Raw genomic sequence first — 25543 nt, forward strand, 5'->3', positions numbered from 1 at the left:
AATTCTACATGATAATAATTTTGCGGTTGGTTTCAGAGCCCTTTTTGCAAATAAGCACATCTTCCGTCTCCATTACAAATATCAACCGATTAAAGCTATTTAGGGAACACTGCTTACTGTGAGACTCATACAACACATATAAATACACTTTATGGTAAAATACAGAGTTCTTTTTAATATCATGTAAGTTGTAAGTGTGTATGTTACACACATGTGCCTGTAATTACCACAGTGCTTTAAAAGGTTAAGAGTACAGTTTTATTATGTAACTGTATCCGATATTAAGAAATGTTATTGTAGCACGTCGCTGAACTACAGTACCATTAACAAAAATGCGGTTTAGTTGCATCAGCCTGCTATCGCCATGAAAGTATGCCAGACCGTGCAAGTGATCCGACCTTGACCGTGCGTAGGCAATTCGCCCAGCCAGACGTGCGGTTGGAATTCACCACAAACGTGGCAGCTTCCCTGATCGAAAGAATTCTGCACGGTCTAGGTCAGCATTTCCAAAAGTGCGACCAGTAAACGTGGATGGTATCAGCCGTATACCGGGACATCTGTAATTATGCGTACGGCTTCCAGCGTTCAGTGACTCGACGGTTGCGTGTGAGTATTGCTCCGTGCTTAGAACAGACAAACTTTGTTCCCGCCTCAGAGAGTAAAACTAAAAAGGAGCGAACGTGCCACACTTATTAAGCTATGCGTACGTTTCCTAACTTCTTTGGATATTAAATATATTGCAGATCACCTAGCTATAGGGAATTAAAATGGATATAGTCTTTGAGAAGGAACAGACAAACAAAACTTACCTTGAAGCAAATAATCACAAGCAATCAGAACTTGAATAATCAGGCTCATAGAATTCAGAATATTAAACCAAAAAGTAAACAGTAATTATTATAATTTGTATGTATAACGGTGATTGATAAATAGGGCACGCGGTAACGTAGTTCATTGAGGTTCATTGAGCCGGAAGGACGCGGGTTCGGTTCCCAATGAGGTCATTGGATTTTTCAATTGACCTAATCCTTCTAGCCGCGCTATGGTCCCGGGGTCGACTCAGCCTCTAACATAAATGAGTATCAGGAATCTTCTTGCGGGTAAAGGGCGGCCGGCGCGTAAGGCTGACAGATTCACTGCCATCTTTGAGCAGATTGTCTGGAATACGCGGGAGCCTCGACGTCTAACAACCTTATGGGCCTCCACGGCCTGTTACAGGAATAGCAATACCTTACCTTTCCTGGTGATAGATATTAATGGAGTTACTTTAAGTGCATACATGAATTAAAGTAAATTACATATAAGGGTTTGTATTCCTTCTTATATACACTCGTAGACATAAAAAGTAAAGTAAAACTATCCTGTACCAGGCCGTAAAGGCCCATAGGGTTGTGGGATGTTGAGGGTCCCACATTTTCTAGACAACTGGCTCAAAGTATGGCGGTAAGATTGTCAGCCTTACGCGCCTGCCGCGCTTTACTCCCCAGGAAAATTATGTAATTAATTCCTGGTATTAATTTCTGTTAGAGGTTAAAGATATCTGTTAAAGATATAACTCTTAATCGCGAATAATTAAATTCGCAGGAGCGGTTGATGTTTGAGTTCAATCAGTACTGATATTTCTGTAGCCCAGAATATGATCAACATGTGCACGAGTCTATGGTCGCGCAACGCGCTCATGTCAACATCCTACAGCCGACCACCTTTGATTGCTTCCCAGTAGTCTTAAACTTTCCTTTAGCTCATATAGTTTCCGCTACAGTGAACTGTCAATCCTTCTCGAATTAACTACTTTTCACACCCCCTTACGTGCAAAATCTGATAAGAATCTTTATTCTTCGTTGGTGCATTCGGTCAGTAGAACATTCGTTTCTTACAGTTTTACTGTTGCTATTGAAAAGAATACGGAAGCCAACTAGGTGAATATGATGGCAGTTTCGTATTTTCTGTATCTGCCAACTGTTCAGTGCCGTCAGAAAGATGCCTGAGGTGAACTAACACTGCGTGTAAATGTTTTAATCTTTAAATTTTCCTCACATAAGTTAATGAGGTTGTGTAATTCCGCGCTCGTGTTAATTGCGAAGTCTCTGTATAATTTCAGACTACGTAAATTCGCGGACGTTTCCTTTAGTTTGTAGCTCTTGTATGTTCCGTGAAAAATGTAAGTGGATTTGCATTGCATAAAGGCGCAGAACTTTAATTAAGCATTCTGATCCAGTTCATGAGTTCATTCTCCAGCTACCGGCGTCCGATAATTCGAACCACAGCTTTAAGAACGAATATTAATTACTGAATACTGCAATTTTTATGCTTTCTTTACACAAATTAACACCTGTAAGAGAGGCCGTGTCCATCCGCCTGTGTGAAAATCTAATTTAACGAATGTGATTCCAATAAACTTGTCACTAGGGGATTTTCGCACGAAAGGTATCGGAAGAAATTCATTTCAGTTAATGTGATGAATCACCGTGATTACTTGCGGACTGAATTGCTGGGATTCAAATGCAAGCAGGGGAATGGAGTTTTCACTTCACAGATGCACCCAGACTAGATCTGAGGCCCACAGAACGCCATTCTGATGGGTGAGGGTTGTAACACGATGCTGACCATACAGCTCGGAACTTGTGAATAATTCGTCAAACAATATTATAAGGCCTGACGAGGAATGTGTTGAAATTCAGACGAAAGACATGTTGCCTGAAAGCGAACAGTTGTACCAGCATGTACCTTCTCAAAGATTCAGTGGGGTCTTACATAAATTATGCTTCAGATATTTATCTACTTGTACTCCTTGTTTTTATTAATATCTAACTATGTGACCTTAGGCCGCAAGCGAACTATACCGACCGAGCGACCGCTGCTTTTCGGTAAAGTTAGTGCCAACTTTAGCGGATAGAGGGCGTCGCTTGGTCAGCGCAACGAATCCTCACGGCCGTTAAGTTCGGTTTTCTAGACCAATTTTATTAATATTAGCCTTCAGAATTTCGAATCCCGCTATTCGTAGGCAAGAGGAAAACCTTCCCTTGTTCTCCCGTAACATTTTTATTTGTTGAATGCAGAAGAGAATGCAATTCAGATTATGTTATTATTAGGAGTTTGTGGTGACCCCCAGTCCAGAACCTTTTGTCTTCTCGTCTGTTGTCCAAAAACATAAAAATTAGAATATACAAAACTATAATTTTGCCTGTGGTTCTCTATGGGTGTGAAACTTGGTCTCTGACATTAAGGGAGGAACATAGACTGAGGGTGTTTGAGAACAAGGTGTTGAGAATATTTGGACCGAAGAGGGATGAAGTGACAGGAGGTTGGAGAAAACTGCATAATGAGGAGCTTCATAACTTGTACTCTTCTCAAAGTATAATTAGAATGATCAAGTCAAGGAGGATGAGGTGGGCAGGTCATGTAACACGAATGGGGGAGACGAGGAATGCGTATAGGATATTGTGTGAAAGCCAGAAGGAAAGAGACCACAAGGAAGACCAAGGCGTAGGTGGGTGGACAATATTAGAATCGACCTTAGAGAGATAGGATGGTATTGTATTGATTGGATGGATCTAGCTCAGGATAGGAACCAGTGGAGGGCTCTTGTGAACACGGTGATGAACCTTCGTGTTCAATAAAATGCTGAGAAATTCTTGAGTAGCTGCAGAATTGGCGTCTCCTCCAGAAGGGCTCAGCTCCATGAGTAAGTAAGTTGTGGTGCCCCCCAGAATAAGTCTTGACATGATGATAACAAAACACTTCCCTTACCTTACTTGTCATCGAACCCTGACCATCCACCCCATATGAGCCAGTTCATTGGCTAAGCTGTTCCAAAATCCTGAAATTATAAATAGATAAATTGTTCCCATTCTTGTAGCCGGTTTTTATTTCTGTGGGATTAGAACGTTTAGAGACCCCATAAGAACGCCGAAGCGGAGTATAGCTATCACGTTTGATGTATCAATCAAGGTGTGTAATATAAGCATCAACTGGTATGTAGCATCAAGGCGGATGTAATAAAGTTTCCGTCTTGGGTATATGACATGTGGTCGACATACTCACTTACATTGTCAATTCAGAACCGTGACTTGGCACAGACGTGAAGACGTTGCATGACAATAGCCCCAAGGCCGCAGCCAACCTTTGTATGCTCAGGTGGTCACCTCACTCCACTATTACATCATGGGAGTTAGGCTTGTAACTATTCGTGTTTGTGCCCCATACACTAGCCTTCTCAAGCGTCAAACTGCAGAGTGTAAGGCGGGACGGAGGGAGAATTTTGGTTCGAAGAACATATCACCTACGTACGTAAACTACATGAAATATACACTAAAGAGTACATAATTAACATAAGCTAAAACAAGCTTAAGTTCACATAAACAAAATAATCCGAACATGTTCCATTCTTCTATATTGTTTTAATATTGTAACTAATTAAACTGTATTTATAATGTTAGTTTCCGCGTATACAGAAAGCACACAGCTGCAGTCTTAATATGTTGCGACTTGTTGGTGTGGAAGTTTGTCGGCCGGCTTTAGCGCAGCCTTGATAAAAGGAATATATATATATACAAATGTTGTCTGAACTAATTTTAACCCTCCACATCATAGGCTTTTTAATGAACGTGTTTTCGATAGAAGTGGAAAGAATTTTACATTCCAAGTATTCGACTTGTTTCCCTATTATTAATTGTAAAAGGTGCAGATTTGCAATATCCTAATAATTACTCGTAGTTACGAGTTATATATATATATTTAATAAATCCAAATCCTTTTATAGGCATGCACTGTCTTCGCTCGCTCGGAAGCCGGGATCGCGGGTTCGAATCCCACTCGGGGCGTGGATGTTTGTGTGAGTTTTTCTGTGTTTGTCTACAGGTAGAGGCCTTGCGACGAGCTGATCACTCGCCCAAGGAATCCTACTGAATGTTTAAGATCTAGTAAACCGAAGTGAAACGGAGAGTTTCATGGAGGTAGGCCTAGGCCCAAATTGGGGCTGTAGCGCCACAGAAAAAAAAACCTTGTATAGTCACTAACACGTGACAGTGTTCTTTCATAGCTCACGACCCTCCAGGCTTTTTCTTAGTTTCCGGTATGATGTCTATGTTCACTTTTGGAGATTTAAGTTCTTTTTTTGAGCTCTATTTTATGTTCCGCAATTCCCGGACGCTCCATTGCCTCTTGGTTTGTCCATTTCCTAGCCTAGGTCTTCTTGGACAAAATCATTTATCAACAGGCTAGAGACCATGAGTTCAAAAATATCCTAAGGGTAGAGCGTCCAGTCTATCGCTGAGCTAGTGCAGTGACGGGTCTCCATCTTACCACCCCTAAAGCTGCCTGATTTTATATTGGGGTCGTCTTCCTCAGTAAATTATTCCGGTGTTTGGGTCCTGGAATTTCGTCTTCATCCTCTGTCTTCTACTGCGTAACATCTTTGCATAGCCCCAGTTATCACGTAGCATATTATATCTCCATGGGCCCTGGATTGCCGCCTCTGTGGTCTAGAGATCAGAGTTCTTGGCTACAGATCCAGGGGTTCCGGGTTCGATTCCCTGCGCTACAAGATTGTTCTGAGAAGTAGTGGGTCTGGGACGTGGTCCACTCAGCCTCGTGAGGATAATTGAGAAGCTCCTTGAATAGAAAAGTAGTGACTTCGGTCAAGAAAACCGAAATTAAAGCCGTTAGGTTTGTTGCACTGACCACGCGACACCTCTATCCGCTAAAGTTGGCATTAACTTCGCTGACAAGCTGCTGTCGTTCGGTCGGTATAGTTCGCTTGTAGATTAAAACCACGGAGTTTGTTGTTTATGGGCTCTTGGTTGCTGTTTATTAGTAGAGCTGACTGTTGTTATGTCAGATCAGGATTAATAAAGTTTACGTACTGATTATGTGAAGTTTCCTGTGCCATTACGTCAGTCAAGTATCGATTATATTTGTAAGGAATTATGTAGTAGTAATTCCGAAATGATTTAATCCCACCACCATTGTCACAAATTCGACAAAATAAAGAAGGAATCTCTTACCTTCCTGTTCCTTGTGCATGCTACACATTAACACTATATGAACATCATATGCTTTGATTTCTAAGTTTTAGATTTAATAATGGAACTCTCTTAATGTGTGCCGATATGCTCCAGTTCCAAACTCAATTTTCATTAATGAATTCAGCAATTAAATACACGACTGAAAAGAGTTTTTCCCAGACAACCAACTCTTCCGTGTACTGGAACGAATAACATGATTCAGTGGTAAACAGTATTGATTAGTACTGGGGGGGATTACGATTTCGAATCTTAACTCTGTGACTGGTATGACTTAGAGGCTTTCCTTAGTTTTCATCAGATAATTCAGGAAAATTCTGGGAGAATACTTATAAATTTAATCTTTCACAGTCACGTAATACTAGAAGTTCTTTAACCCATGATACTGAATATAACGACACGAAACAAGTGAAAATCACTCAATACATTTTCATGTAGTTAGAAGTCGGTCAGTTGTCCAGCTTCTTATGATCTTTCCGACATCCTTAAATAATTTTATTTTATGCATGAACCAGCAGTTAATTATGGTTATAAAACTATTCTTGTATTACTGAAAGACAGACGCAGGTTCTGCCCTCAAGAACCTGATTATGCGTAGCAGTATCAATGAAACAGTATTTCAGGGCCATGTAAGAACACAGGTACACAAAAGAGGATTCGAAACATTTAAGTGGTCCAGGCGAAACCAAGCAGCTATCAAGTGTTTCAGTTTTACTCCAGACATTGCACAGTACATAACTTGGCTAAGTCACCTGCAACCTGTGTGTAGCTAAGATGTTAACTTATTTCCTGGTAACCAGTATATGGGAACACTTCTGTCATGCGATCCACGCTACGGACAGCATGACACCAGAATGCGAGCAGAGCCAACTTCCGCTATTGTTAGCCAGATGATACCGTATCTAGGCGTGTGGTTTTGACCGCATTATTTCGGACAGCAGGAATGTGTGTCCATTTTGGAGAGCTGCTATAGGCCAAAGCAGGTCAATATTGAAAGGGGCGCTGCTGGTTCAAAGATTAGAATAAACAGAATTTTAACTTTACCGGTTATATTGGGTTTTCGGACTTTATCCATCGTCCTGGTTTTTAAGATAAGTAAGAAAAACACGACGTTTCGGAAACTGGATCTGTCTCCGTTCTCAGGTGAAGGAAAACACCAGTGATCCAGTGATTGAGGCTAGCTCTTTCTAAGGGACCCAACAGAATAGGTGTTTTCCCTCACCCGAGGACGGAGACAGATCCAGTTTCCGAAACGTCGTGTTTTTCTTACTTATCTTAAAAACCAGGACGATGGATAAAGTCCGAAAACCCAATATAACCGGTAAAGTTAAAATTCTGTTTATTCTAATCTTTGAACCNCGGTTATTTTATATAGGTATATATAAGACTTGATCTGCTACTCACACTGAAGATATTTGAAGTCAAGGCAGAGGAAGTAACAGGAGGCTGGAGAAAATTGCATATTATGGGGATAGACTTGATAGGTTCTGACGATGGTGAATGCTGTACAGAACTAAAAGGCTTATTTTGGACTCTATCCACCGTCCAGTCTCCGAAATGTTGTGGTTTTTTGTCTTATATATACCAGGCGATGGATAGAGTCCAAAAATAAGCCTTATAGTTCTGTACATAATATGCGGAGTTTCGTATTCTCTATTCTTTGCCTTGCATTATTTGGGTGATCGGAGCACGAAGTATGAGACTGTGGAAATATAGTAGCCATTCGATAGAATAGAAATGCATTCAAAATTTTGGTCCTAAAACCAGAAGGAAAGAGACATCTTGGAAGACTATGTTTGTTTTTGATTTATTTAACAACGCTTTCAGTAGCTCAAAATACACTTCTTTGAATCATAGAGTGATAGTTGAATAATGGCTTGGAAGGGATATGGAAGGAAGTGGTCGTTACCTAAACTCAGTCTCTCGCTCTATCCGTGTATAATATACTCGTATTTATAAAGAAGTGAATTTATTTGTTTGTTTGTTTGTTCTTTACACTCTTCCTTACCGATGTACTTCTTTCGACTAAATTTGGCATGATAGCAGAGGACCTATTTGCCGTAATTTTAGATATCTCAAAACGTGCATGGGTTCAAATCCAAGCCAATTTCTTTCCCAATTACTTACTCTGTAAGAAAGAAATTTTGATCGTCAGAACAATGAATTCATAAAATGAATGGGATCATGACAATTTGATCGTGACAACAATGGAGTAGTGATAATAATTAGATCTTATCGACAATGTAATAATGACAACAATGGTACCATGACAATAAGGGTCTCTTTGCTAAAATACGGGGGGGGGGACCCGAACTATCTTCTACTCTTCCTAGGGTATGGGGAATACCTGAAATATCTTCTGTCGTTACTAGATTGATTAAGTATATTGATTTGTATACGAGTGCATTTCGCCGTGTCATCGCCGGGCAGATTCATTAATTTGAAATACTTTTTTTTTACTTGGTACTACAGCCCCAGTGGGCCTAGGCCTACTTCCATGAACTTCTCCGTTCATTTCGGTTTTTCTAGATCTTACACATTCGGTAGGACTCCTTGGGTGGGTGATCAGCTCGTCGCAAGGCCTCTACCTGTACACAAACACAGAAAAACGCGCACACACAAACTAAACATCCATGTCCTGAGTGGGATTCGAACCCACGATCCCGGTTTCCAAGTGAGCTAAGACAGTACATGCCTTAGACGGCTCGGCTACCTTGACCGGCTTGAAATACTTTACCAGCTTATATTTTGGGAGCTGGAAGGGAACAGGAGAACTATCTCAAGATAACCAGTTTGATTTCTGAGATTTTAAAACGAACCTCCCGAACAGGAAGCCGACAGTTCGTTCGCGAAGATCGGTGACTATGGAATTGTAACAGCAACATACCTCTTATAGAAATAATGGGACACGCCGTAGCGTAGTTGATTGAGACGCTATGCTACTAGCCGGAAGGTCGCGGGTTCGAGTCGCGATGAGGTCATTGGATTTTTCAGTTGACCTAATCCTTCCAGCCGCACTATGGCCCTGGGGTTGACTTAGCCTCTAGCAGAAATGAGTACCAGGAATATTCTTGGAAAATTGTTGGGAGTAAAGGGCGGCCGGCGCGTAGGGCTGACAGACTAGCCGCCATATATAAGCCGATCGTCTAGAAAATGTGGGAACCTCAACATCTCACAACCCTATGGACCTCTGCGGCCTGTTACAGGGATAGCTTTACTTTTTTTTTTACTTACTTTATATTTGAATTTTTTCTGGCGAGTTCTACTTTTATCGGATGTTTTTAGAAGTATAATCCGGCCAACGTGGATACAAATAAAAGAAGTATCCGTTATTAAACAATATCTACAAGAATTTTTTATAGTGAAGTGCATGTCATGAAATATCTCAACGTAACAATGAAGCGTAAAACCAAGTTTTATAAGATTAATTTTCTCGGTTCTGATAGAAGGGAATTTTATGGAAAAATTTATTTGCTACATACATTGAACGGGTTCTATATGAGTACATTTTAATATCTTAATTGTTTTGTTATTACATGTTGAGAAACATCAATATTTCCTCTAATTTTAACACGATACTCACTTCGCTGTTTTAACATGCACACTTATATACATGACGTACATATTGGCGCTTGGTGGACGCTAGAATTGTAGTTTGTAAAGCAACGAGGCTGCTCCCACCTCAAGTAACATATGTGTTTGACTAATCATTTGATGTGTCGCGGTGTTACGGTGTCCTGACCTTAGCCCAGATTTACTCGCATTCTGCAGTTCTGTTTGTTCTTGTTGTTGTCGGTTGTGCTACTGGTTCCGTGCACATCCCGGTTAAATTACATCCGAATATTGGCTCTGACCCGGTTAATGTTTGCATGTTAATCTCTTCTGTTGCCTTCAAGTAAGAAATCAACACCAGGAGCAACGAATGTTACTTGCGTGTGGTCACTTCCGTGCACATCGCGGTCAGATACAAAGAATGTCGGATATAGCACGCAATTGGATAGCGCGGAATGGACATAAGCTGGAATGACCGTAACCGGAAAAAGAGGACAACTATAGCTCTCAAGGTCATTACTATTTAAAGTAAATAATTCGATGGGACTACTGTATAGGACTAATCGAACGAATTTATAAAAATAATGACGCTACAATCTTATTCGAATTCCTGCCTCTCAGCATTAGTGGATATCTTCTGGATTTATATGCAATTAAATGATAAACATCATGAATGAGGAATCTCTGAACATATAAACCGTTACAGAAAAATACTCGAAATTTAGGATTTGAGATTCTCACAGCCGTGATTATGAAGTATTATATCTTCTGGGAAATAAAGCCCTATTATTCTTTGAAAGTGAACCGACGTCTGGAAGTACGTTGTGCGTTCAAGTTCTAAGGTCTCCGATTTTTTGTCTCACACAATAATCATACAAAAAATTTGAAACTTCTGTCACTTTTCAACGTAATCTCCCTGCAGCCGTACACATTTTTCACAACGTCGACGCCATGATTCCATGGCCGCTGCGAACGCTTCTGTAGGAGTCTGTTTTGACCACTGGAAAATTGCTGATGCAATAGCGGATTGAAAAACGGCATCCATGTCTCATCCATTGTCACAGTTGATGAAAAGAAAGTCCCATTCATGCCTTCAACATTGCCATGCGTGCAGCCTTGTGGTCATCCGCCAAAATTCGTGGAACCCACCTGGAGGACACTTTCCGCATTCGCAGGTCTTCATGCAGGATTTTGTGCACAGATCCCACGGAAATGCCAGCTTTGGGGGCGATGTTTTCCACACTTAATCGGCGATCCTCCAAAACAACTTTCTCAACTCGCTCGACCGGCTGGTGCGAGGCCGAGATTGTTTTGGTTCGTTGTCACACGACGTTCGGCCTTCTTTGAACTGTCGCGCCCACGAACGCACATTTTTCACATTCATGACACGATCACCGCACGTCTCACTCAACTGGCGATGAATTTCAATGCGTGTCGCACCACGCAAGTGGAGAAAACGAATGATTACTCGCTGTTCTTGTAACGAAAACGTCGCCATTTTAAGTATCAAAAACACTCCTCACACTNGAAAAAAAATCGGAGACCTTAGAACTTGAACGCCCCTCGTATATGTTTTCTGTTTGCTACCTGATTCAAGCTGGTTTATTGCTGGAATTATTCTTCTACCTTCAAGATGGAGGCGACATTTACGCCGAAACGTCGGTTGACTTGCTACGATCTATACGGCTTTATATGTAAGATGACAGTATTCTTCAAGAAAGTGACAAAAGGCAACAAATGGCCATTTCCGATGGAATTTGAACCCATGATCTCGGTGTCTGAGCCGGTACGGATGACGTGGAGAAGAGAAAATTCTTGACCGTAGCGGGACTCGAACTCCGACCCCTCGGTCGTCCAGCTCGTAGCCAGTCACTATATCGACTGAGCTATCCCGGCTTCTGTTATTGATTACTGGAACTGTTCAGTGTGTCTGACATACCGTACCGACCACTGTTCTTCTTGGACTGTTAAAATGTTTTCTAGAAGTGCGGTAGGTAGCAAGTGTTTTTATTCAGAAGTTTCGAATTAAATAGTGTCACCTCAATTTCTTTCGGACGGTGGATATACTGTTGTATAGTTCACTTAGAACTGGTTATTTCCTTTGAAGATTGCTATTTTGGCACTTCAAATATCAGAGAATTTGTCAAGAACGCCTGTAATATATTAAACATTCATCTTCAGTGTAAGTGAGTAGTTGTCCTTCAGTGACAGAAAATATCGCAGTACGTTATATTAACTAAGCCAACAAAGATGAAAGCATTACGCAGTGCAATCACATTGAGTTTGGATTTCGTCATGGAACACCGTGAACAGTTTGTGGCCTAAGTATGAAACATAATTAAGTAAAGAGCACCGACATCAACCATAATCCCTGAAATTTTCCTTTGTTGTATAATCATACGTCATTGCATTCATTCAGCTTGGAGACGTAACTCATGCATGAGTTTGTGAAGATGTATCATACCGTACTTAAAGTGAATCATAGAAAGCGTCACTACTATGCCCACTTCCTTAGATAGCTCCAAATTAAGCTTTTGAAGACTACATACTAGTGCCTAAATGAAGTGGTCTTTTCGGCCTTGCATTAAGCAAAGATCTGTAACTTCTTCGTGCACAACAAAATCAGTTGTTATTCCAGTTGCAAATATCACTTGCGCAGTTGAGATACTCTGTGTTAACTCACTAACAGGCAGTGTATAGTAACTAACTGAATATGTCGGAAAATTGTGTTTCAATATATTTTGAATCACCATTTATCCACCTTTGTTCTGCCAATTGGTTCAAACTGACAACTTCCAACTTTTTTTTTGCGCAGTTTATGCATGTATGCGTCTGTGAAACACCATATATATTTATTTTATTCTAATAAAAATTGTATTCAGTGAAAGACCTCAAAGCTTTGACAATTAAGTGGGGTATATCGAAATTCATTTCATCGACGCCATGTTCTGCACAGCTAAGCCGTTCATAAACGTTGTGGTGGGCTTTTATTTCCTGAACTAAAGAAGATGGAGCCTCTTTTTTTTTTTAATTTTTTACAACACTTTTGATTCAAATCTGCGTGATTAGATTTGAAATGTCGCCCGAGTTGTACTTTTCCTCTATGTTTAAATATATGTTTACATGACTTATTCTCAACCACAAAATACTACTCTCTCCGTTCCTCTTGAAAAACTCTACCTCATTTTTCTAACTTCAGCTACTTAGTTCTACGAGTAAAGGTAAAGATAAAGTTGTCCCTGTGCTCAACAAATTAAGCACTACGCCATGAAAGCGTATCGGGGAGTGGAGGTATAGATTCACACGTTCTTAACCTTGATACTAGGTGGAGGTGCGCTTCACTCCCCTGCTGCTTTACTTCCGGTACCCATTGGATAGGAGGTTGGGTGAACCCCAGGGCCGGTCTGGACGATTTGGAGAAGAGAAAATTCTTGACCCTACCGGGACTCGAACTACGACTTCTCGGTCGTCCAGCCAGTAGCTAGTCGCTATACGGACTACGCTACCCCGGCTCCTAGTTTTACGAACACATTTGTCAAACATGTTTTTCATTTCGGAAGTGAAAGATTTCACTTTCTAATGCCCAAGTAATGCAACGAATGCATTTGTTACTAGTTGTGAATTAATCTAAGTCATATATTGTTGCTGTACGTCTAGAATATCTAGAACACGTGAAACTCAATGTTGTGTTACTATTGTTAATGTTATCATACAGATTATTTAAAATCTTAATTATGAAGGTAGGCGTTGTGAAAAGAAGTGTATAATTCATTGGAGCAAGCGCTGAAGTTTCTTCCACCATCTTCAGTGTTCAGCAAAATTTGTGTTTGTAGAATAAGATGAAAGTATGGCCGCGCCATACCTCAAGCGGTTACTCGCTGACTTCCCACGGCGGCGGCCCGGGTTCAAACCTGGTTCTGGTCAAAGTGGCGATTGGGTAGGTTTTCTCCGAATACTTCGGTTTCCCTTGCCAATCTTCATTCCACCAAATTCTCCATCATCATAATCACCCGGGGCAGGTACAGTAGGGCAACCAGTGGCCGCCGTGCCGAGTGGACCCGACTGAACTCCACCCCCCACTATGCGAAATTAAAAAAAAATGAAGTTATAATTTAATCAGTATGTCTCACTGAAAGCATTATTTTTTTTATTAATTTGTGTATTTATTATTTCATTCGAGAGACAGTTATTTCTGAAAGATTTTCGTGCTTGTTATTAATGTACTGTTATATTTTTCAGTAGTGGCATGAAAAGACGATTTCACATTTGCAAAAATTATTTCAACTACACAGTCAGTAGTACTCTTTGGTCGGGGGATGAGCCCGTCGCAAGGCCTCTACATACGCAGAACAATACAAACACTGAATAAACGCACAGAATGCGGACATTCATGCCTCGATTGGGATTCGAACCCACGATTCCAGCGTTTGAGCGAGTGAAGACGAGTCGTGCCTTAGACCGCGTGGCCACTGTGATCAGCAGCTACTCGACATAAGGTCTCAAAATTCCCTTCTGCGTAGGGCCCCTGAACCTTAAACTCTCTACTTTTTCCTAACAAATACCTCTGCAGGGAAAATAGTTTTGTCTTTATTTGTAAACAGATGGTTCAAAACAGAAAATAACTCTCCAGGACTCTGGGACAAAGTACAAAAATCGTCTGGAGCGCCTAAGCTAAATGTATCTATATCTGTCTATGGCTCTACAGTCTTTTGTTTGACCTTGACCCCTTTTAAATGTTCTTAATCTTATACAGAGAGATAGAACTCCTTGGACAGGGGATTAGCCTGTCGCAAGGCCCCTACCAACACACAGAACAACACAGCCACAGAATAAACTCACACAGACATCCATGCCTTGAATGGGATTTGAACCCACGATCCCAGTGTTCGAGGGAACGAAGACAGTTCATACCTTAGTCCGCGCGGCCACTGTGATCGGCAAACCGGGACATATGCTTAGGCTAATAAGTTTTAGTACAGAAGCGTCACAGTACTATCACGTAGGCCAATGATCCTTTCGTCGGAATAAGTCCCATAAGCTCCATCTAAGAACGTGTATATGGAGATGGAATGAGGATTTATATATTATTATGGAATACCCATGTCTGACCTGTGCAACATTGGAAATGCGAAGTTAACCACATTCATTTACTTGTCAAGTACCGCTTATTTTTTGGCGGTCCTCGTAAAGAACAATCTCGGGCCACATTGCGCGCTGGTATCACGGGTCAGTAATGGGTGAATTATTTATTACCTCGAATTTTAATGTTAAGCCCGGAATGGAATATGCAGTCAGACCTGAGGTGTGAAGCGTAGAAAGGGTTGTATACATTCTGGAATCTAATGAGAAGAACGGACTGCTGTTCTGTAATTTACGCTCTCCGGCAGAGCTCTTCCTCTTCTCCACAGATATCAGACATCAAAGTTCCTTACATGTAACATAGCGTTTTGAGTGTCATACTTGCCTGCCAGACCTCGCAGCCAGACCTCGTTTTGATGCACGACTGTATGATATTCACCCAGACCACAGGCTGGCCTCTTACAGCAATGTGCACTTGTTTTCGTGCCAACGAAACGCCATTCCGACTGCTGTGAGGATTATATGCGTCTTTCATGTAATTTTTTTTCTTATCTGAATGGTTCACTTAAGAATCCAATTAATGAAATCTGATGAAATTTCATATTGGGGGTCCACATTGAACGTTGTCCGGCGAGCTTACTTTTGAATTATATTTGTCATATGTAACCTGTAATTTGTGAACGGAGAAGTTCATGGAGGTAGGCCTAGGTCCACTGGGGCTGTAGTGCCAAGGAAAAAAACCTGTAATTTACTTCATTTTATCAGTTGAACACAAATAAGGGGTATAGCACAAAATACGTATAAATCTCGTTAACTAACTACATGGAGTTCTTGAAAAATCTCCAGTTGTGAAGCTACTCAAGAAATTTCAAACATTTTATGGCACCTGATGGTTCATTACCTTGTTTACAAGCGCCCGCCAATGGTTCTTATTCTGAGCCAGATCAATCCAGCTTATACAATCCCATCTTATCTAAGTCCCATTTTAATATTTATCTTCCACCTATATATAGATCTTCCTAGCGGTCTCTTTCAATCTGTTTTTCCCACTAATATCGTATACGCAATCCTCTTTGCCCACATTAGTGCTACATGCCGTGCCCACTTCATCCTCCTCGACTTTATCATTCTAATTATACTTGGTCTCATGAAGATCTACATTTATAAAATATTGCTACGTAAACGTCTAATTAAAAAATGTAAAAAAAAAATCTGACTCCAAGCAGTGTATCTGTAACGTGATCAGCTTTTCAGCGGTGACTTTCTTTCTGCGACAGTAGACTTGTATCTGCAATAAATGACTAAAAAGTCAATTAAATAAATTATTCAAAACCACAAAGCAGTCGTTTGTTTTGTTCATTTCAATCCCGGGAACTCCTAAGGTGCAGAAGCATTAACCTGTTTTACAAATGTGTTTTGATTTCTACAATCGTTAGCAGATCGTACGTGGCGCCATCAAAGCTGAAGGTTCAATGTGCTGGCGCATTGGTGCATGATAGGCACCCCTCTGCTGGCAGGCTCGTATCTGACTGACTGATGTAGCTGTAACATTTGTACTCGCTGCTGCTAGTAGCTTCCCTACTTAAACCGCTACTGGACAACTGTATTAGGTTTTCCTGTGTTTATTCAGTATTTTCAAGGGACTCCAGCAGAGTAACAGAGTTTCCAGACAACAGCGTCCGTCCTAACTCTTTCCTTGCATGACCATGCTCCCATTTCATTAGACACTTCGCAATCTATGCAGCTGCAGTTAACTAAATGACTACATGGAGTGAGTTCTTTACTGAGAATTCATTAGTTGCTCGGCCACTCAAGATATTCCCAACGTTACATAGAAACTGTCTAGTAATTACCAGCACAGAAGAGCTGATCTACGCCTACGTGTAGCAAGTGTTCCTCCAACCTCGGGTTTTGGAGGCGGGCTAAAGACTCCTGGCAGTGAATATGTTAAAAAATGTTATTTACTTGAAACAGCGTCGTTAAACAACTTTAGAATCATGGCTGCTTGAGTTTAATTGTTTCTTGCAGCCTGTTGTGTATTTAATCAATATTAGAGTCAATTTTACCGACCACACAACATATTTTTATTATTATTACACTACATGTTTCGACCTCAAGAGGTCATCCTCAGGTGTACGAACACAGCTGTATAATTACACGCAATCACATTCGTCTTCTCACTTATTCGATCCTGTATAATTACACGCTTGAGGTTATTGAGAGATACGCATTTCGAATTTCTCCGTTTTGGCGGGATTTTTCACAGTTTCCTCGGTTTATTTTTGCGGATTCCTGCAAAGTACATTTATTTGCTCTCCACCATTGTTCCATCATGTGACCGGGTGCGGCGGGCGTTACAGGCATTCCCACAAGAGATCTGACAACTGCACGCCTTCTAGGCTTCACATAAGCGAGCTGGACTGTACAACCTCCAATTTATGAGACTCGGTTCACGTGCTTGTGAAATTAACGTACAAAATCTTTACATTTTAAAAATTCGACGTCCTGAGTATCACGGAGGGGTGGGTAGCACACTGATTCCTATTCGGAAGGTTGCTAGTTAAAAGAATCTTAGCCCAGAGACCGTTTATTGCGACTGCGAATTTTCCTTATCTATCAAGCAAAATGCTGGGAAGTACCGCTAGACAAGACAAGACTGCTACCTGTCACATGTATACCAAATCATTATTCACTAAACACTATATCAATTGACACTATGAGCTACATTATGAACTATTTCGAAAACATTTAATTGAATCATATGCAAATGAAGCAAATGCTATTTTTCCCCAGGAACCACCATGTAAGAATAAAATTCTACTAAACCTTTTGAAAGCGAAATCCATATACCACACATACGTGATGAAAATTTAATGGACGGAAAGCAAAGCAGAAATTGTGTTAGAGTTGTCAAAAATCACCAAAAAGAAGATAAGAAAATTAAGGTAATATTGTCCTTGAATTGGGAATGGAGGCAAATTTCCATGCATTCTAAAACCACGGCACAAAATAGTTCTGAGTAATATTTCCACGCCGGAGTCACTATTCGCCCTTGTACTCACTGGATAGGAGGCTGGACAGACCTCAGCTCCGGTACCCAAATGTTACGGTGGAGATAAATTGATATAGACAAAACTAAGATAACTGAATGTCTGAGCTACAATTCGTACATATGTAAATAAGGTATACAAGATCATGCGCGGATTACGAAATCAGGCATATTCCGAAAATTTGCGGATATAAATTTGATGGCAAGACTTGGCCTTACTTTCTGAAACACCTCCATTCTCTTGAACATTCGTAATTCCAATAACTTCTTGTTAAATGTTGAATTAAAATATTTGTAAGTTTATTTATTTACTTGTACTTCATCTAACTAAGCTGTCACATTATTTGTGAGGATAACAGTAGTGATCAACATGCATGGCAAAGAATACCTTATGTATTAGTCTTTTTGTTGAACTGAGAATAGTACAAGATTTCTATTAAAAAGGATGAATTTTGAAATCTTGTTACTTTGAATGAGTTGCAAAGGGTTTTATGGTTCCCATTAATTTCATTATTGAAAATGCTGAATTGCACTTCTGAAGTGTCTGCCCTCAATTCTGGCAGAAGAAGAGTGAAAACGAAAGAAATGTATGGTTAGGTTTTGAATGCATCATTCTACTTCGATTGCACTTTAACGGTAAATGTAGTGCCCATTAGGTAAGGACATGTTGCACATTGCGTTGTCCTGAGTCATCCTACGTGGTCAAAATACGTGTATAAGAGTCTAAAACCAGGATCTGGAGCAATCTTTTGTGTTCTGTATACTATTACACTGCGCTCCTTATTCAGCTAGATGAACTATGAAAAATTTGTGTTCCATCTCGACATTCTGAAACGAGGCACAGTAACGGGTGTTTTGCAATCTGGATAAGAACACAGTAAGCTGACTTTGCAAAATTTAAAGATCGCTATGATGATAATAAGTAAACCAGGCTCTGTGTTACAGTATTGTCTCTTCATTTTAACGCCCTGTTGTTACTGTAAGACCAATATATACAGCGATTGAATATGATAACATTTTAGACAAGACTCGTAGCGGGATTCACAATAATCGCCTAGAGCAATGTTGAGACTTTTAATGATTATGACACTGAAGGTACATTTGTGTAGAATATATCGAGATCTAGGGGATCATAGTCTCGGACTACTAGATCACTGCCATTTTGGGTTCGAATCCTGATCTAATCATAGATATATGCCTCCTTTATGGGTCTTCTTGTATGTGCAGAGGTATTATCATTGATCGGGTCCCCATTACAAGTGTTCCGCTGTTGTTTGTAGTGGTTAACAAAATGCTAGTACTACAAACCCAGTTTCTAGTAGTTTTCATTTTGAATCAAAGGGCTATAGGCGTACGATTTCATAACATTGGTTCTCTTTATGAGTGCTTGGATATGGCTGAATTTCCGAGCATGTATTCTCCATAATCAACAACAATTTTCCACACAAGCCCGAAAATTACCAAAATCTCTCATCATCTGTAACAAGGAAACTAAACTTCCTGCCTTCTGAGTTTATAGTCCTGCATATGAAGACAGATGAAATTAATATACGGTATGTAACGCTTGAACCTTTACCATATTCATTCCTTCCTCATTTTACTATATGATGTAGTTGTCTGTCTTCTCATATTGAAGGAACTTGACGTATTGTGTAGGGCATCCAGTTCTTCGGTCTTGGCTTTGAATTTTCTCCTTAAACATCTATCCTCAGTTTCGGTATATTACCAGAAAAGGGAAAAATGAATTTATATTCTCCATTTTTGTTTGCATGTTCGAAATTTAGAAAGCTGAACAAATTGTCATGATATTTTTTTTCATTTCACATAAAATCAGTCGAAAAATTTACATTGGGTTAAAATAGGACAACAATAGTGGCTGATTTGCATGAATACTTCCATGAGTTCCAACGTGCAGCTCTACTACAAAACATGAACTACCTATCAGAATAGAGAATTTCTTGAACAAAGGTTATAGTAAAGATTGAAGTCCACATTTTTTTTACCAACATCGTTTTGTCGTAGTTTTTGAAATTCACAAAAAAATATGATTTTTCAACTCTAGAGTAAAAGACAAATTCAGGATTATTGTTACAATATACATTCATTACCTACTTTGTTATTTGTATCTTTCGACAGTACTTATCAAAATGATTGTACATTTAGAAGCACTTCTGTAGAAGAATGTATTTAGGTCTACCACTTCAAAATAAAGAGCTCAAAGACTTTTAAATTACAAGACCAGGAAAATTAGATTTTACTCCAAACTGCCAAAGACTTTACTTTATTTCATAACAAATATACTGCCAAATAGTGTTAATTAACGTTCCTCATACTATATCATTTATGAATGCTTATAATACATGCCAGTAAATTTAATATATAAAAATAGTGTAAACCCACTTAAAAGCTCTGAATCTCTATTTCAGAAAGGTAGATACGAGTACAAATAATGACAAATCAGAAGCAGAATTTCTGGTAAGGCACTACCTGAAGATGACCCGAGACGTCGAAATATATAACGGTTTTCCTTAAATTTGTGTTAATGGTCAATTACAGTAAAATTAAATTTTAATTAATATTGTAATTATGAAAGAATAATATGCAGAATTTAAAGCTCACTTTATAAAACTTTAGTGCTAACATTCTGCTGTTTACAAGAAATATTACATCATGTTACAAAATTTCCGTCCATTCATCTAATGAAAAATTCAATTATGAGTTTTGGAACGTATTTTTTTTTCCTTGGCACCATAGCCCCAGTGGGCTTTGGCCTACCTCCATGAACTTCTCTGTTCATTTTGGTTTTTTTCTAGACCTTACACATTCGGTAGGACTCATTGGGCGGGTGATCAGCTCGTCGCAAGGCCTCTATCTGTATACAAACACAGAAAAACGCACACACACAAAGTATACATCCATGCCCTGAGTGGGATTCGAACCCACGATCCCGGTTTCCAAGCGAGCGAAGAAAGTACATGCCTTAGACCGCTCGGCTACCGTGACCGGCGGAACGTATTTTACAGTAACATTTTAATCACACTGATACTACCAGTCCATCAGCTGTGTGAAAAAGAATTGAAGCTTCAGAAGGAACAAAACATTGCGATTAGGAGAACAAAATTAATTAAGACATGTCGAATTGCGTGTGCATATTAGCGATGTAAACACCGTCTACTATGAGAACTATTATCAGCTGATGAGACAGTCCGGTAAGTCGTCCTTAGAATGTAATTCTGTTTTGAACATACTTCCATTATTCGTATGCAGGTGGGAAATTCAGATATGTAGGGCTTTTCTCTCATGAGGTTGTCTAAACTAAGTGTGACTCACCCTGGTTCTTACAGCAGATGAACTTTTATTGTCGGTCAATTATAATTACTAAACTGCCGAAGAAATTTGTCTTCATGTCATTTTAATTGTGCTAATGTCAACTCTTCCGCACACTGGAAGTGTAGGAAAAAGACATAATTTAGAACAAAATGGAAATGGGTAGTCGAGGAATGGAACATTTTTCTCTTAAAATTTTAAGGTAGTTAAATTAATGGCTATACGATTGGCTGGACATGTAGTTGAGATATTCAAAATGAAAGTTGTTTCAGAAGATATATAAAATAATTTTTTTGGGAAGGAAATTTGGAGGATCGAAAAGGCGATATGAATGTTACAAGATGGCTGATCTTAGAGACAGAGCTTTCTCAGTATAATAAACCTTCTTATTCTTACATTCCTGTTGTTTTCAGTTGGAGCACAGGGCATCTTTGAAACGCTTCGTTTCACATCAGTTTCAAATTCTAAGACAGTGGGTAGAACTCCTTGGACGTGGGATCAGTCCGTCGCGGGGCCGCTGCCTTACACAGACACATAATAAACACAAGGAAACATCCATGCTTCGAGTGGAATTCGAACCTACGATCCCAGTGTTCGAGCAGGCGAAGACAATCGGTACCTGTGATCGGCAGTATAAGAAGTAGAATAGGACTATATTTCCGTTGTTGCCAAATTATATAGAAGTCTGTCACACTTTAAGCAATCGTCTATGTCAGGCATGTCAAACTCAACTTGTACAGAGGGCCACCTCAACCCTACAAATAATAGTCCAAGGGCCGCACTTCAAAATAGAAATATACATTAGATTTTGATACAAGGAAAATTAATTCTAATTATTATTTAGGAATAATTTCAATATAATTACCTAAGTCACATATTTTACAGTTTTAAAAAGCAAGAGAATGCCATTTTTGACAAGTATCAAACAGCTTTTCAATATGTAAAAAGAGAGATTACACAAGAAATTATGTTAGAAATAGCAAAACATTTAATTTCCTGCAGCCTGTTAATTTATGTCTGCGTGAGACTTCTTGTCTTCTGGTCTGTTGGAAAATTGTCTTTACAAAAAATATTTCTATTAACATTTTAATATTGATTTTAATATCAATTAGCTCTAAAAGTTTAGGGGCCGCACTTTGTGGCTATGGGGGCCGAATGTTTGACACTGCTGGTCTATGTTGATTTACAAGTTTATTTGAGAAACTGTACCACTATACAACCAACCTAAATAACATTCCCTCCCATGTCCCTTAGGCTGTGTGTTCTGTTGAGTATTAATCAGCAACATTAGCGCTGTTGTTGCAGGAAAGAGAGCATACGACAGATGTGACGTTTGTCTAAGTCAACTTGAGAAAATCCCTGACCAGTCTCGTCATCAATGTGCGATGTAATGGAACACTGGTCTGATTAAAATCGTGAATTGCAGAACTCTCATGTGATTGTGCTTGTACGTTTGTTTGTTGACGTGGGACGCAGAAGCGGAAACTTAGTGTCAGAAAAAGTTAACTTAAAAGAAAATATAGAGCCAGCAGTTACTAAATTAAATTTCTAATGAAATTAAAATCTAAATTGTGTTAGTGAAAAGTTTCAGTGAGCCTGTCACGCTAAAAACTGAAGAGTTTTCTGCTGAGGTTCTCACAGCGCTGACAATGAAGAGTTAATTTTCTGAGTAGTCTCATGAAAGTAATAGAGGTTTCGGAGGGACACAACCCCTTTACTTTCATAGCAAGAGAATAAGCCAAGCAAGGAACCGGTATGAGGCAGGGAGCGAGCAGACCATGCCATCTGCTTCACTGTGATTCTTGCTTAGGTTACAATGAGCAAATCTTTTCATTGTGAATTATTGAGAAGAATTAAATTAAATACACTGTATTTAAATTATGAAATTATTTCCAATGTTAAGCGAAGTAGTTACGAAATGATTGACCAGTATGGGGTAGCTTATCATTTGATGCAGGCACCTTTTAAGGGTGTAGCAGATTATAGGCTACAGTTTGCTTTGAATTGTAAGATTTACTCACCTTACACTTACCTCACTGAGTATCGAGAGATATCGGAGTCTCAGAAAACTCTATCACGAGAGATAGACTTCCTGAATGCGAATTACGTGTAGAAATGTTAGTAAACATTCGCCGGTCACGGTAACCTAGCGGTCTAGAACATGAACTGTCTTCGCTCGCTCGGAAGCCGGGATCATAGGTTCGAATCCCACACAAGGCATTGATGTTTGATGTGTGTATGCGTTTTTTCAGTGTTTGTGTTGTACTGTGTTTAGGTAGAGTCCTTGCGACGAGCTGATCACCCTTCTAAGGAGTCCTACCGTCTCTATAAATGATCAATGAAACTGAGAAATCAGCCCTATACTCCAAAGTGGGAGCGAAGAGGAAGAAAAAAAAAAGACATTCCCGCGGGATTCTGTAATTACATGATAATAAGAATGTGTGGAATTTTATCCAGTGTTCTCCACGAGTCTTCATGATATGATGACTAAATGAAGAGTCAGGTCTGTCTTCATCTTTAGTAGTATTTGGCTGAGATAAAATTAAAAAATGAGGAATGACACAGATGTTTTTAAATTAAATTCGCTTATATGAAATCATAAAAAATGCATAATGTCATTTCGTTGTGTTTTGGAATAGAGACTAATTATTCAGTTCATCAAAATTTATTGTCTAATATTAAAAATATGATCTAAATTTAGTTCTTTAGTTGACACAATATAGATGTCGCGGTCCGTTATTTAAATCGTTTTTATTTGATTTGGGGCTAGTAATTTTAATTAAGCAAATAATGTCAATATCAGCAGGGAATACGTAATGGCATTGAGGTCTCGTAGATTAGGCGTGGGAACATTATTGCAAAGAAAAGTACTGCCATTTTGCAAAGTTTCTGGGAAAGTAGTCTGTAAGGCATACGCGTAACGTCTAAATACGTTTACTTGTGTGATAAAAATGAAATACTTCAAGTAACATATGAAAGTCGAAGTGGCGTCACAAATAATAGCAAATAAAAATTATGATTAAAGTAAGATATGATAAATAATTTGTCAAAGCTGAAAAACAGAATTCCATATAATATACCTCGCATTTTCTAGCAAAAATTGAACCGTTTTTGACAAATGGTTTGTTTGCTTATTCTTCCTCTTCTTCTTCTGCGTGTATAAATTTCTTAAGTAACAATATAATATTTTTATAGCTGTGGTATTTTATAGGTTACGATGTTCCGTCAAAATATAATCTTCACCAGATAATATTAAAAGGATCAAACGATAATGAGGCATGTACTCATACAGCATGCAACAATGATGCGTGAAAAGTAAATACAAATTTTTGGCCGGAAATCCCGAAAGAAAAGGAAGTCCTAGATGTAGATGGGAGGATAACAAAGAAATTGATTCTGGAACAATAGTATCTGGATCAGAAGACGGACCAGGGATGAGGTATAGCGAGCCATTTTCGTTTCTGTACTTCGTAAGGTTTTGTAAATGAAATTGTATTTCCCTTATTTTTTTTTGTTATTGTTATAAATTCTATATTCTTCCTTCATGAATATTTTATTCCATTATATAAGTAATAAATTATTTTTCACATAAAGAAGAAACATTACATATCTTTTGGATCTGTAAAACAACAGAATTTATTGAGTGCTAGGACTACTATCTACTTCTCAGGAAGAAGATATATCCATGACCTGGTTTGTTCGTGGAAATATACATAACACCGAATTTATTTAGCTGGCTCTCTTGCATTAATCTGCGGGGCGCGGTTTTGGAAACACTCTAACTTCTTCGCCTCGGGTTCTTGGCAGCTACTTTCGAGTACAATGAGATGTAGTTTGTCGCACCTCCAGCCGCGTTAAACTGAAGGAGTGTGAAAACCTGCCTCCTCTTTATAACGTATTGTCGACTATTTCCAAGTAGCAGAAATTAAATTTTATTTCCAACATAAATACAAACTAATATAGACATGTAAACGGAACAGAGATTAGCGCTTTGAGAGACTGCGTCATTATAGAAGATTTATAAAGCACACGTGAGTGCGTGGTGCCCTGCGCTACTCTATTGTTATTACAATCTAAATTTCATAATTACAGTCCTTCTCATGGTTCCGATCACGATGAAGTTTATTGACTGGGCTCTCGCATCGTGTCATTATGTGGCACAGCGCCGAAGGTGCATTATTTTCCTTTCTTACTATGAAATAGGATCTGAATGAATGAAGAATGCAGAATTTACAGTAACAAACAAAGAAGAAATGAAAGTATTACAAGTTGGTTTACGTAGACTTACAGAGTATAAAAGCGAGAATGACAATTGAATATAGAGTCAGAAAGCGTCCTCCTTTTGTTTTGCGCTTACAGCATGAAGAAAAAAAAATGAAAAGAAAATAATCAGAGTTATCAACTGTGCAAATGTCCATAATTCAGAATTCTTAAACTATTAATCTCATTCATAAAATAGGGGTTTTTTTTCAGAAAATATAACTTTTAACAATGTTAAAAATTGTTCCAAATG

The 25543-nt window shown here is 39.2% G+C and overlaps 1 protein-coding gene across 2 annotated transcripts in view; it reads left to right on the forward strand.

Moving 5' to 3' along the window:
- LOC111867749 overlaps positions 1–25543 on the forward strand; it is a 143507-nt gene that overhangs the window by 13091 nt on the left and 104873 nt on the right. The window contains exon 1 of one of the 2 annotated variants that reach the window (XM_023857873.1): positions 532–606. The exons of the other annotated variant lie outside the window; for it this stretch is intronic. The gene's annotated coding sequence lies outside the window, so the exon portion shown is untranslated. Of the gene's footprint in view, positions 1–531; positions 607–25543 lie in introns of those variants that run through there. 2 annotated transcript variants of the gene reach the window in all.

Source organism: Cryptotermes secundus, unplaced genomic scaffold (assembly GCF_002891405.2).
Source record: "Cryptotermes secundus unplaced genomic scaffold, Csec_1.0 scaffold116, whole genome shotgun sequence".
In the NCBI taxonomy this organism is placed as follows: Eukaryota; Metazoa; Arthropoda; class Insecta; order Blattodea; family Kalotermitidae; genus Cryptotermes; species Cryptotermes secundus.